Source organism: Alligator mississippiensis, chromosome 1 (genome assembly GCF_030867095.1).
Source record: "Alligator mississippiensis isolate rAllMis1 chromosome 1, rAllMis1, whole genome shotgun sequence".
Taxonomy (NCBI): domain Eukaryota; kingdom Metazoa; phylum Chordata; order Crocodylia; family Alligatoridae; genus Alligator; species Alligator mississippiensis.
This window is the reverse complement of record NC_081824.1, coordinates 79,758,258-79,769,126: the sequence shown is the minus strand read 5'-3', so window position 1 is coordinate 79,769,126 and position 10,869 is coordinate 79,758,258. Positions and strand designations below refer to the sequence as shown.

Genomic DNA, 10,869 nt, shown 5'->3' with positions numbered 1-10,869 from the left:
TACGCTCACTCAGGTATGCTCTTACGGAGCTGCACAGATTGAATGCAGTTCACTAAGAACGCTCAACAGCTTAAAGAGAATGTTTACAGTCACACTGTACATGGAATGGGATAAAACATATGCAAATGCCAAAAATGGCAGTTTATTTAGGTGGGTAAATGTAATTTGGACCCATAAAATGATAAAGGATTCTTCTCTATAAGTTCAAACTTTAGTGTTCCTCATAGTAACTGATTTGAAGTTTGATGGGGTGTTACAGATTTCAGTGCTGCAGGACATAATCATGTGAGAGACGTATTTATTTTTCCATTTTTTTAACTTCATTTTGATTAGCTGAAAGAATACCATATAACTTTCTTTAAAATAGTTTTCTATATTCCCGAGAAAAGTTTGTACACAGGATGATGGAACAATACTAAGCTATGCTGCATTTCTTTAAACAAGATACGTAGAGAATATACACAATACCAGAATTTACAACACAAAAACAAAGCAAGCATGCACTTGCCCTTAGGTTATTTTAATATAATTATTCTCCACTCCTATTCAAGGTGTGCCACTGGGCAGCTGACCATGAAAGGTTCATTGGACCCAAGGGAGAAGAAGTAAAAAAGGGATTCATTTCTCTTGTGCAGTGACCTTGACATTTTACTTGGAGGAAGGAGCACTGGGTTCTGACCCCAGTTCCTACAAACAGCATTGAGAGCAGAAGACAGAGCTAGCTGGTTCTCTCCCAGTAGGATCTTTTTGTCTCCCAGTCACACTTCTTTCCCTGTTCTCCTTCTGTCCCCACGACTTTTGCATTCTTTTCCTCCTAGAGGACCAGCTTCATGACATAGCCTAGTAGGTAGGGTAAATTCTTCTGGCTGGGTGAGGATGAGAACTCCAAGCCTAACACTTCTTGGTCAAATGGTGCAAACACTAGGCTATATGGTGTATGTATACATGATCTCAGTTGCAAGCAGTCACTTAGGACACTTTCACACGTGTTCTGAAGGTGCAGTGCTTTAATTAGAGTGACTCTGAGAGCCCCTCTAATTAAAGTGCCACTATGTTTCATGTAGGGTCTGAGTGCAAGGAGCATAGAGCTTTAGATCAAGTGCTCGCACCTCCATTTTTAAGCATGGGGATGCTGATACACAAGATGCAGGAGGATGCTTGAGCGTGGCAATTGGCAATTACTATGCTCCAGCAGACTTGATTAATTGTGTCTCCTCCAATGCACTGGAATTCCAGCACATCGGAGCAGCCTCCACACTCATGTGTAGACACACTTAGTGTAGTTTTAATCTGTTTAAAGACCCTGGGACTTACCCTAAATGTATGCATTTTTTCCAGATGGAGTAGCATCACAAAAGCATTGAGGGGAAGTTTGACATTCAGCTAGTCATTGTGGAGTACTTATCTGCATGTGCAGTAGTCCAAGTCTAGTCAAATAAGGATCTTTTAGGACCAGAAGGAAGGTGAATAATGAATCCTGTAGTTTTGCAATTGCTAAACTGAATGGAATAGGATCATATTTTGTGATGTAAATGCCTAAAAGGCATCTAAGATCAGAACCACTTAGAGAAGTAACAGAATCTGCATCTTTATCTCCAGTGACTTATCCTTAGACATCTTCTTTTGAACAAATTTACTTGTCAAAATACATGTTTGTTTGTGTAATTCAATTTATCACTTAACTGAACATAATTATTAGTTGTGGGTTAAAGATAAAGAAAACTCTTTTGCTTAAGATTTTGGATTTCCATTTAAAAATATTTAAACTTATTATTTATTATTATTTTAATTTATTATTCACTGTGCAGTGTACATTTTCTTGCAAATACTATGGGACTTGTTCTTATTTTGACAGCTACACCAAAGTAGTATAAACACAGAATATGTTAACTTCATTAAAAAAAAAATCAATATCACCTGTTGGCTACATCAAGGGAACATAAATCAAGAACCCTGTATGCAAGTTTCCACTCTTCCACTGATCTATTGAGTTTGGACGGTTTCTTCCTCCCACTCCCCACTATCCCTGCTGTTTGTCAGGTTTCCCTTCTGTAAAAAAAGGTGGGGATGATGCTATTAATTAGTCTTTCTAGGATTTTCTGAGGAAAAACTACAAAAATACTAAATATTAACATTTATTATTATCCTGCTATATATTATTTAGAAATAAACACTAGCCACATGCAGAGTGAAGGACTATTTCCCACTGTCACTTTTGCATTATTCAGATATGGGAAAAAGAAATAGCTGGACTTCCAATGAGATAGGCTAGCCTGCTGATGCATGAAGATCCACAGGAGACAGGGAGTTAAAGGATTTTTTTTTTTCTGTAAGTAACTGTAAATTTGAAGACATATATTCAAAATTAGGTTTCTGAGCATATGTAAGTCTTACACAATAGCTGCATTAAGAGTTAGCAAAAATTGAACTAAATGTAGTCATCTAAATACATATTATCAGTACAATGATGCTAAGTGTGCAAAGATATACAATAAGAAAAGCTTTTGTGATTGTGCTCTTGAGCTTTTAAATGAATAATTAATTTTCTGATATTCATGTCTTATTGTAATCCACTTGAAATCAAAGATTCATCTTTTTAGAACAGGTTAACAAGTATAAGAGAAGTATAATAGGAGGTTAGATTGCCTGATAACTTTCTTTACATCTTCATGGAGCTAGGAAATTTAAAATCTTCAAAATTGTAGTTCTGTGTTGCATCAAAATAAGGGGAAATATTAAAGCAATACGAAATATAAAATACATTAAAAACCTCTTCTTCTTCTGTATGGCTAGAGCAAGCAATGGCAGAGAAGGTGCAGGTTAATTAAAGTTGTATGTTGAAGTTTGATAGCCAGTTGATGACATCTGGGCATGCTAAGTGGATTGCTTCAGTCTGTCAATGATATGCAAGTTTGGGGCAGGAGCTTGCAATGTGACTTACTGACTGCAACTCATTGCATACACAGTTTCATGAGTCCTTGTAGCCTCATTTGTTCAATAAATAACTTCCTTGTCCTGTATGAAGAAGATTATATTTTTTTATAACCTTCCATGCCCCATACAAAGAACATGATTATCATTTTTATAACAATGTTTAAGAGGTTTGGAATCATCACATTGTCTAGTCACATTGATTAGAACACCAAAGGCCTTTTCCCCATCCACCCCTATCCATGTGCAAAATGAAACAAACACAAATGCAAAGACTCATTTACAGGTATACAGCAAGACATTGTTCAAGTTCATGGATAAGGTGTTAATAGCTGAATCATAACCTTGCTTTATTTAGCTGTTTAGGTTTCCACCAACTCTGCTCAGCCCATCCAGACTACAGTCCAGTATAGAATACAGCTTGTGTTTTCAAGATATTTCCTGTTACCCATAAGTAGGGGTGCTGGAGAGCATGTGGAGGTTTGGGTCTGATTCTTCATGTTCTTCCAAATCCTTAATTAGGTGAGGGTAGAGGATGTTGCTGAAAGCCATGAAACCCAAAGGGAAAACATTGTGGATGCTGACTGAGTCTTTAAATGGCAGTCACAGATCAGGAACTGGTAGCAGTCTAGCTGTGTCAGCATGAAGTTCAGCAGGGGCTATGCCTCACCCTCTCCTAAAAGTGAGTAAATACTTGGGTAGGTAGTTCACACTGAGGTCTGTGTTGCCACAGCTATACTGTTAGCAGTACCTGAGATGGCTAATTGGAATTTACTTTGGGTATACCTACATGAGCAGCAGTCAGTGCAATTCTTTTGTGTACACATATCCTAGGTTCCAGTTTCTTCCTGGGGTTTTTCTTAAGTGGAACAGTTTGTCCTTCATCTTACTCAGGATTGAACCTAGAGATTCAGTCTGGTGATCTGCTAAACAGAAAAGCAGTGTGTTAACATTCATTATGCAGAGTGATGTTAAACTGGTTTCCCACCAAAAATGTTGAGTAAGTAAATTGCAAAATAAACCTTGTCTCATAAGATTAACAGCCTCAGGAAAATATGCACTATATAAAACTGATGTTGCATGAGATATACAAGATAAACATTGAGCCAGATGTTTCAGTGGCATGTTCACTGAAATCATAGACACTTTATACTAGAACTGCCTTAAAATCCTGAACACAAGATAAACCACGTTTGTGACTTAATGCAAAAATGAGAGTATACATATGTTCTTTAAAAGAACCATGTAAATGAGTTTGTCCTGTGTAAACTTGAGAGAAATCAAGATATGGCCATCATACATGATAACTTATTATGGACAAAAAAATTAATAAATTACTACTACATTGGGGAGCGATACATTTACTATCAGAAGAACCCACTTCCTCATTGTGGTATGATATCAACATTTTAGCAGAATAATAAGCAAACAAAGTACAATCTTCCAGTGATATGTGTGCGCGCATGGTTTTCATCTCATACTGCAAGGCACTTTTTGATTAAGTATGCTCTACCCTTATAAATCTCCTTGGTTCCCTTTTACCATATGTTCCATAATGCAGTGTTCCATATCTTCCCTAATCCTCCTAACTGTTGTGGGTTTGTATGTTAATGGTCTTGGCTGGATGTGTCAATCTGGAATCAGCCCAGTCTGTTTCTTAAAGATACAGGACTTCTTATCATTTTTTCTTATAAATTAATTCTACTCTATATCAGACACAAATTACTAAAATTAATCTATCTAATATCAGTAATAGTCAAATGCACCTCAAACCATTCATTATTCACTGGTAAGTAAAGATTCTGAAGGGTTAAATTGTGACTTGCTCTGAGTGGGTGAGGACAAACAGGACTAGCTCTGAGTGGGTGCGGACAAATATTCAAACAACCCAATGCAGATTAGGTGGTTTACCTGCTGAGGTGGAGGGGCTTTGGGGAAGAAATCAGGGGGATTAAAACAGCACAATCCCAGGGCTGGAAGGAGTTAGCTGGGCTTTCCCAGCCCCACCGCTGTGCTATAAACACACACAAGAGTTAGGCTGAGTTAACCCATTTTAAATTGTTAGACTAAATTGGAGTAACTCATTTTAGATTGGGTTAATCCTGGCCAATCTAAAATTAGGCTAGGTCGATCTAAATGTAATTCTTGCATGTGCTCAGTATTTTTACTTGATAGGCTCAGGCATAATGTTCAGATTGCCTGCTCAGGGGTATAAGAGAGATCCGTACTCTCACCCTTCCTTGCTGGTATGAACATTTAGTTTAAGTAACAATCTAGCCCCAAAGTCATAGTAAAGTCTAGGAACTGAGTGAAGAGGAAACATCTTCTTATCTTTTAAATTTCAACTGAAATAATTTGATTTTTATACCTTGCCATGAAATATACAGTACGTGAACATCATCAAACAGTTATTTTAAGTCAGATAAGTATTCAGAGGCTTTGAATGCTTATTTGAACCCCTGTTGTCTACATTTACAAGCTTGAAATCTCGTAAGAATAGTTTTTCTTTTCTAATTTCAGGTGCCTCCTGGCTTTGTCATACTAAAATAATGACACCAGGTATTCAAGTTTAGCTTTGGTACTTCTGTTTTTGTTCACTGTCATACTTAGAATACGTAAAGACACACAGAAAGATTAAAGATAAAAGTAGCAGTAAAAACTAAAATGATATGATATAGAAGATGTATCTTTTAATTATATGACTGAATTATGGTAGTGTTAGAGTGCTGTTGTTGCCGTGATGATCCAGGAATTACATGAGAGGCAACACTTTTTCAGGGGTGATATACTGATGAAGAATGTCTTGCATTCAAAAGCTTTTATAACTTTATTATAATCTAATTACATATGTTCTTGAAATGAAGGGGAACACAGACCATTATGGTCTGCACTGGGGCTGTGTGAAGCTTCGGGTGCTGATTTGGAGGAGATTTGGAGGAGATTTGGCCCAATTTGGTGGCCGAAACTCTGAATCGAATTGGGAGACCAATAAAAAGGTCTGAATTGATTCAAAGCTCTCTGAACCAATTCAGAAAAGATTCAGAGAGCTTCAGAGATTCGAGCAGTCCCCACTTGCTACTGCAGGGAGCTGGACCAGGACTCTGTGTCAGTAAGTATGGGGTGGGGAGGCTGGAGGAGAGGGGAGGTGGGCCATGGAAGGACCCCCACCAGGCCCCATCCCCTGCCTGCTCCCCCAGCCCCCGTGAGTGCCCCCAACCCCCACCTGCTCTCCCAGCTCCATCAATGGCTGCCCTACCTGGCCCCAGGGTCCTGGCGCTTAAAAAAAAAAAAAGCCACATACTCACTGGCTCCTGCCAGGCGGGGGCCAATCCTTGCTGCCCCCCCCCCCCCACTGCCCTGCACTGCATGGGATGCTCTTCCACAAGTTCCCATCCCTTGCCCACTCTCCCAGCCGCCCCCCCCCCCCCGGCTGCCCTGCCCAGCCCAGCCCAGCCCAGCCCCAGCTCCCAGTTATTTAAAAAAAAAGCAAAAAAAAGCTCTGCGCTCACCAGCTGCTGCAGCAGCTGTTGGGGCTTCTGGGGGCTCATGGAAGAGCCCCCCATGCAGCGCAGGGCAGTGGAGGCCAGCAGGGATTGCTCCCCTGTCTGGCAGCAGCTGCTGAGTGCAGAGCTGTTTGTTTTTTTTAAGAGCCAAGACACAGGGGCTGGGTGGGGCAGCCATTGATGGGACTGGGAGAGAGGGCGGGGGATGGGGCCTGTTTGAATCAGAGATTCAGCTGACTCAGTGGTGCCCAAATCTCCAAATCAGATTCAGTTGAATCAATTTGGGGCAGTGATTTGAATCACTGAATCGAATCACTGTCCCCCGAATCGGCTGAATCCAAATCCGAAGCAAATATTAGCCACTTCGCACAGGTCTAGTCTGCACTTCTAATTCACCTACAGCCAGAAGATACCTGAAATCTCACATGGGACCTGATTCTGGAAGGTATTGATTTCTTAGAGTCATATTCTGTGAGTCATAATGGTCTGTATCCCCCTCAATTTCTAGAATACACACACTTGTCTGATATAATTTAAAATAAATGTCTTTGTACTTCAGTTCTTTTGACATCCATTAGGACTTGTAGCACTAGCATGTATTTAAAAGGTGCTCTTCACACGGTTCCAGGTTCTGCCACAGAACCTGGATTTCAGGTTCTTGACTACATCAACAGGACCACTGAGATCAAACATATTTCTTGGAAATAAAGATGCTACCAGTGGTATAACAAGCTAAGTTATCACTCAGGGAAAACCTTGCTAAGGAGGGTGGGGAGAGGGGAAGGCAGGACACATGGTTCCAAGGGTAGGGGGCATATGGATTCTGAGAGATGGGGCGGGGGTGCAGGTTATAAGAGGGGATGTGGGTTCTGAGAGGGGTGTGCAGGGCAGAAAGTGTGAGGCTGAGAGTGGACAGTGTGGAAGGGCAGCAGTCTTACCAATTGCTAAACACTCCCAGGTGAGCTAGTGCCATCATGCATGTGCTGCCCACCCTGACTCTGTTGCTCCTAAGGCAGTAGCAGCTTGGATCTGTTTCAGAGTTCCCAGCTGTGAGGATTCAACCAGGATGTATGTAGCTGTGCCTGTAGATAAGCATTGAACAGCAAGGAGGAGGTAAGGTAGGTGGGGATACAGGTTACCAGAGCATCAGGTCAGGGTCTGGATCATGCAGAGTGGAAAACACAGGGCCAGGTCCTAGGCAATCTGAGAAAGAGATCTGAAAGACATAGTCAAGGGTATAAGCCAAGATAAGGAGGCAAAAGAAACAGAGAGCCAAGTGCCTAGGTCCAGAGAAGATCCAAGAGCAGGATCAGGGAAAGCTGAGCCAGGAGAACCAGAGAAAGCAGTGAATGAAAGGCTTGACAGTGAAGACTGTGGCTCTTGTCAAGGCTTCCGTGCAGCCTGAGGCTACAGGGGTGCTTAAAAGGGCTGAGTGGCATTCTCAGCAGCAAAGCCAGTTACAGAGAAATGGGTCAAGTGCATTAGCTAAGTTATGTGAAGAAGCTCAAGAGCTCATCCCGGCTGTGCCTGATTGACCACAGGCCCTGACACCAGCACGGCAGTACTGTCAGCGTGCAGACTCTATGGAGAATATGACCCCAGCCAGGTGCTTGTCCAGTCTCCTCTTAAAGACCTCCAAGGTAGGGGAGAGCCCCACCTCCCTTTCCAGATTCTGGCAACCCTTAATGTAAAGAAGTTTTTCCTGATGTCCAACCCAAATCTGCTCTTTGTGGCCATTGTTCCTGGTTAAGAACTTAAAACTCCTGTATAGGAGCTTAAATAATTTGCTTCCAGAGAAGCATCCTAACCTTTGTACATGTAAAGAAATATGAGCATGTCCCTTCTAACATTTCCTAGTTTATTTTTTGTTTCTCTATGGGGGCACCTTTGAGTCACAGCATTTTCAATCTACCAGATGAGTTTACTGCAAGTTCCAAGTAGGTGTGTTTTTTATTACTCATCTGTCAATACAATAACAGAGAAATTAGAATTAAACTCATGTTTCAAAATTTTTATTGCCTCATGTGCCACTGAGGGTAATATTTGGGAACTTGAAAGTACAAATCAGGGTGTTCTCTGTTGGTGCATGTGTTTGACAGTTACAAGAAAGTGTTTGACATTTCTCAGCAGCAGAAAAAGCTACTGACTGCAAGATTTTTGAACAGCAGACACAATAGTTTCTAGGGAACAGTCTGGAGATTTTTGTTAATTATTATTTTATGTAACATGCACCTTCATGATTTAAAATTACATAGAAAGCACAAAATATTTTTTTGTCCCTAAAACTTTTTAAAATTAAATCAGCAGCTTAATGGTTGCTAGTTCAGTTTAACTATCTTAGCTGGCTCTTGAAAGCTGAACAGTTATCTGTAAAAATGTACAAAATGTAGAGGCCAAGTTAAAAAAAATAGTTCAGAAGCCATTTATGTGCCTGTTTTCATTGGAATCAGCAGCAAAACTCTACTGTATCTTGGCCTAAGATGAATTTTGCCATCAAAGGGAAAAAAAATAATATTGGACTAAGAATGAAAACTGGGATCTTGTTTTTAGGTTACACTGGACCAAATTTTAGTCTGAATAACAAAGAAATCCAGAGGAAATATAATTTCTTCTCTTAAATATACGCTTTCATTCAGGTGCAGAATGCAAGAGCAGGGAGGCCACCAATCTCTTGTATCAAATGTTCTTCCATCTCCATGTCCCTTTGTAATACATGGCTTATAGGGAAACTCCTTTCAAATGTAAAATATGCTACTACCGATGTACTGAAGTATATATCATCCCTTCCTCACATAGTCTAAGCATTCAAAAAACATCCTAATATGGGTTTCATATTTTGAACTTGGATGATAAAGCTTTTGAAGTTAGACTTTAAATCTAGATTCCCCAGGCCAAAGTTCTGCTGTCACTGCACTTTACCCTTCACTTTCACTGTGGAGATGTGACAACTACTAAAGGCAGAATTTGTTTTTAATAATATGAAAGAGCCTATAATGCACAATGTGGAATTTATGTAGTGTTTTGCTACAAAGAGGCAGTTTCTGCTTCTATTGATAGTACTGATGCAACTGTCAGGATTGATAGGACTTAAATACTATAGTAGAAACTATGGATAAATAAGACATCCTGGTATAAAGTGCAGGAGATTGGGAGGTGTCTAGAGCAGGTGCTTCCTACAAAGTAGTGCAGAAAAGTGTTGGCTCTTCTGAAATTACCCATTTAGCTTCCATTTTCCCTGGTTGATTCTCATTTTGCTTTATCCAGATATATCTTGGACTACTTAAAAGAAAAAAAAAATACTTTGTTAGCACAAAGTATATTATTTTGAGCATTTTACCAAGCCTGGTCACTTTTTCTAATTAATATATGAAGGAAATCTGGAGACAAGGCCTGTTTCCCCTGAGATTTCTAGAGATATTAAAAGACTAATTTTAGAAGATATAAAGCACATCTTGTAGGATAACTGTTAGAACTGTTGTTACAGGCTGCATCCAGTTCCCAAGTGAGGAGAAGTGTGATATTTTCTCAGGTCCCTGTAGTTATCACTGGAAATATTGCCTTATGTTTGTCAGTATGCTTCAGAAGATATCATAAGTCCTTCAAAGAAAACAGAAATAATTGTGCCAAACCTGCAGCCACAGAAACTGAACAAGAAACACAGGGGAGTTCCTACTTTGTTATAGAAAATCATAGGGGCTAGGGTCACAAGCTAATGGGCCAAAGGGAGGAAACAGGTAAAAGATAAAGAAACATCAATGTGGTGGTGCTGACAGAAGTGACGTTTTGTTGTGCAGTTGACTATTGTAAATGACCTACAACAGTGCACTAACAGAAGTGCATGGCTATAGAATGCTTTAAATATAAAAAGTGCTCAGTCCCATGGCACATGAAGAAGGCACTCCAAAGCAGATCACCTTCATTAACTTCTGCTAGTGAGTGCCAGGAGTAGGCACCCCACATCTGTCTTCAGAATGGGAGGAGGGAAAGAGAGGGGAGGGGGTCCTGTGGGGGTATATCCAGCCTGTGCTGGAGGGTGTGGTAGGTCCATTTGAGACCCACCCTCTGAGGTGGGGGGATCCAATCCACCTATCTCCCCACTTCAGTGCAGACTAACCAAACCCCAGAAGGGACCTCTCTTCCCGGCCTTCTCTCCCTCTTGTCCTGAGACAGCACCAGAGATGGGGGCCAGGGCTAGGAGAAGAGCCTGCAGACATGCAGCCCCTCTCACTAGATGGGCTTCAAAGTAGTGCTTGATCCTCCACCCTCCCGATCTAACATCCAAGGTTTCCTTAAAATACAGCCTGCTCTCTTGGACTCCTTTCTCGCTCAAACTGTTGTCCTAGGTGATCTTACCCCTCAGTTCCCTGAGTGAGTCAAAGTCAGTTTTTATGAAGTCCAGGTCCTTACTCTGCTGCTCTCCTTCCTTCCTTTCTTC

The 10,869-nt window shown here is 40.7% G+C and overlaps 1 long non-coding RNA gene across 2 annotated transcripts in view; it reads right to left on the bottom strand.

The window, feature by feature from the left end:
- Positions 1-306: 306 nt before the first annotated feature.
- Positions 307-10,869, bottom strand: part of LOC109285427 (uncharacterized) — a 48,267-nt gene continuing 37,704 nt past the window's right edge. Inside the window, exon 3 of one of the 2 annotated variants that reach the window (XR_002093164.2) lies at positions 307-3,857. This is a non-coding gene — a long non-coding RNA (uncharacterized LOC109285427). The remainder of the gene's footprint in view (positions 3,858-10,869) is intronic. The other variant, XR_002093163.2, reaches the window with a different exon arrangement.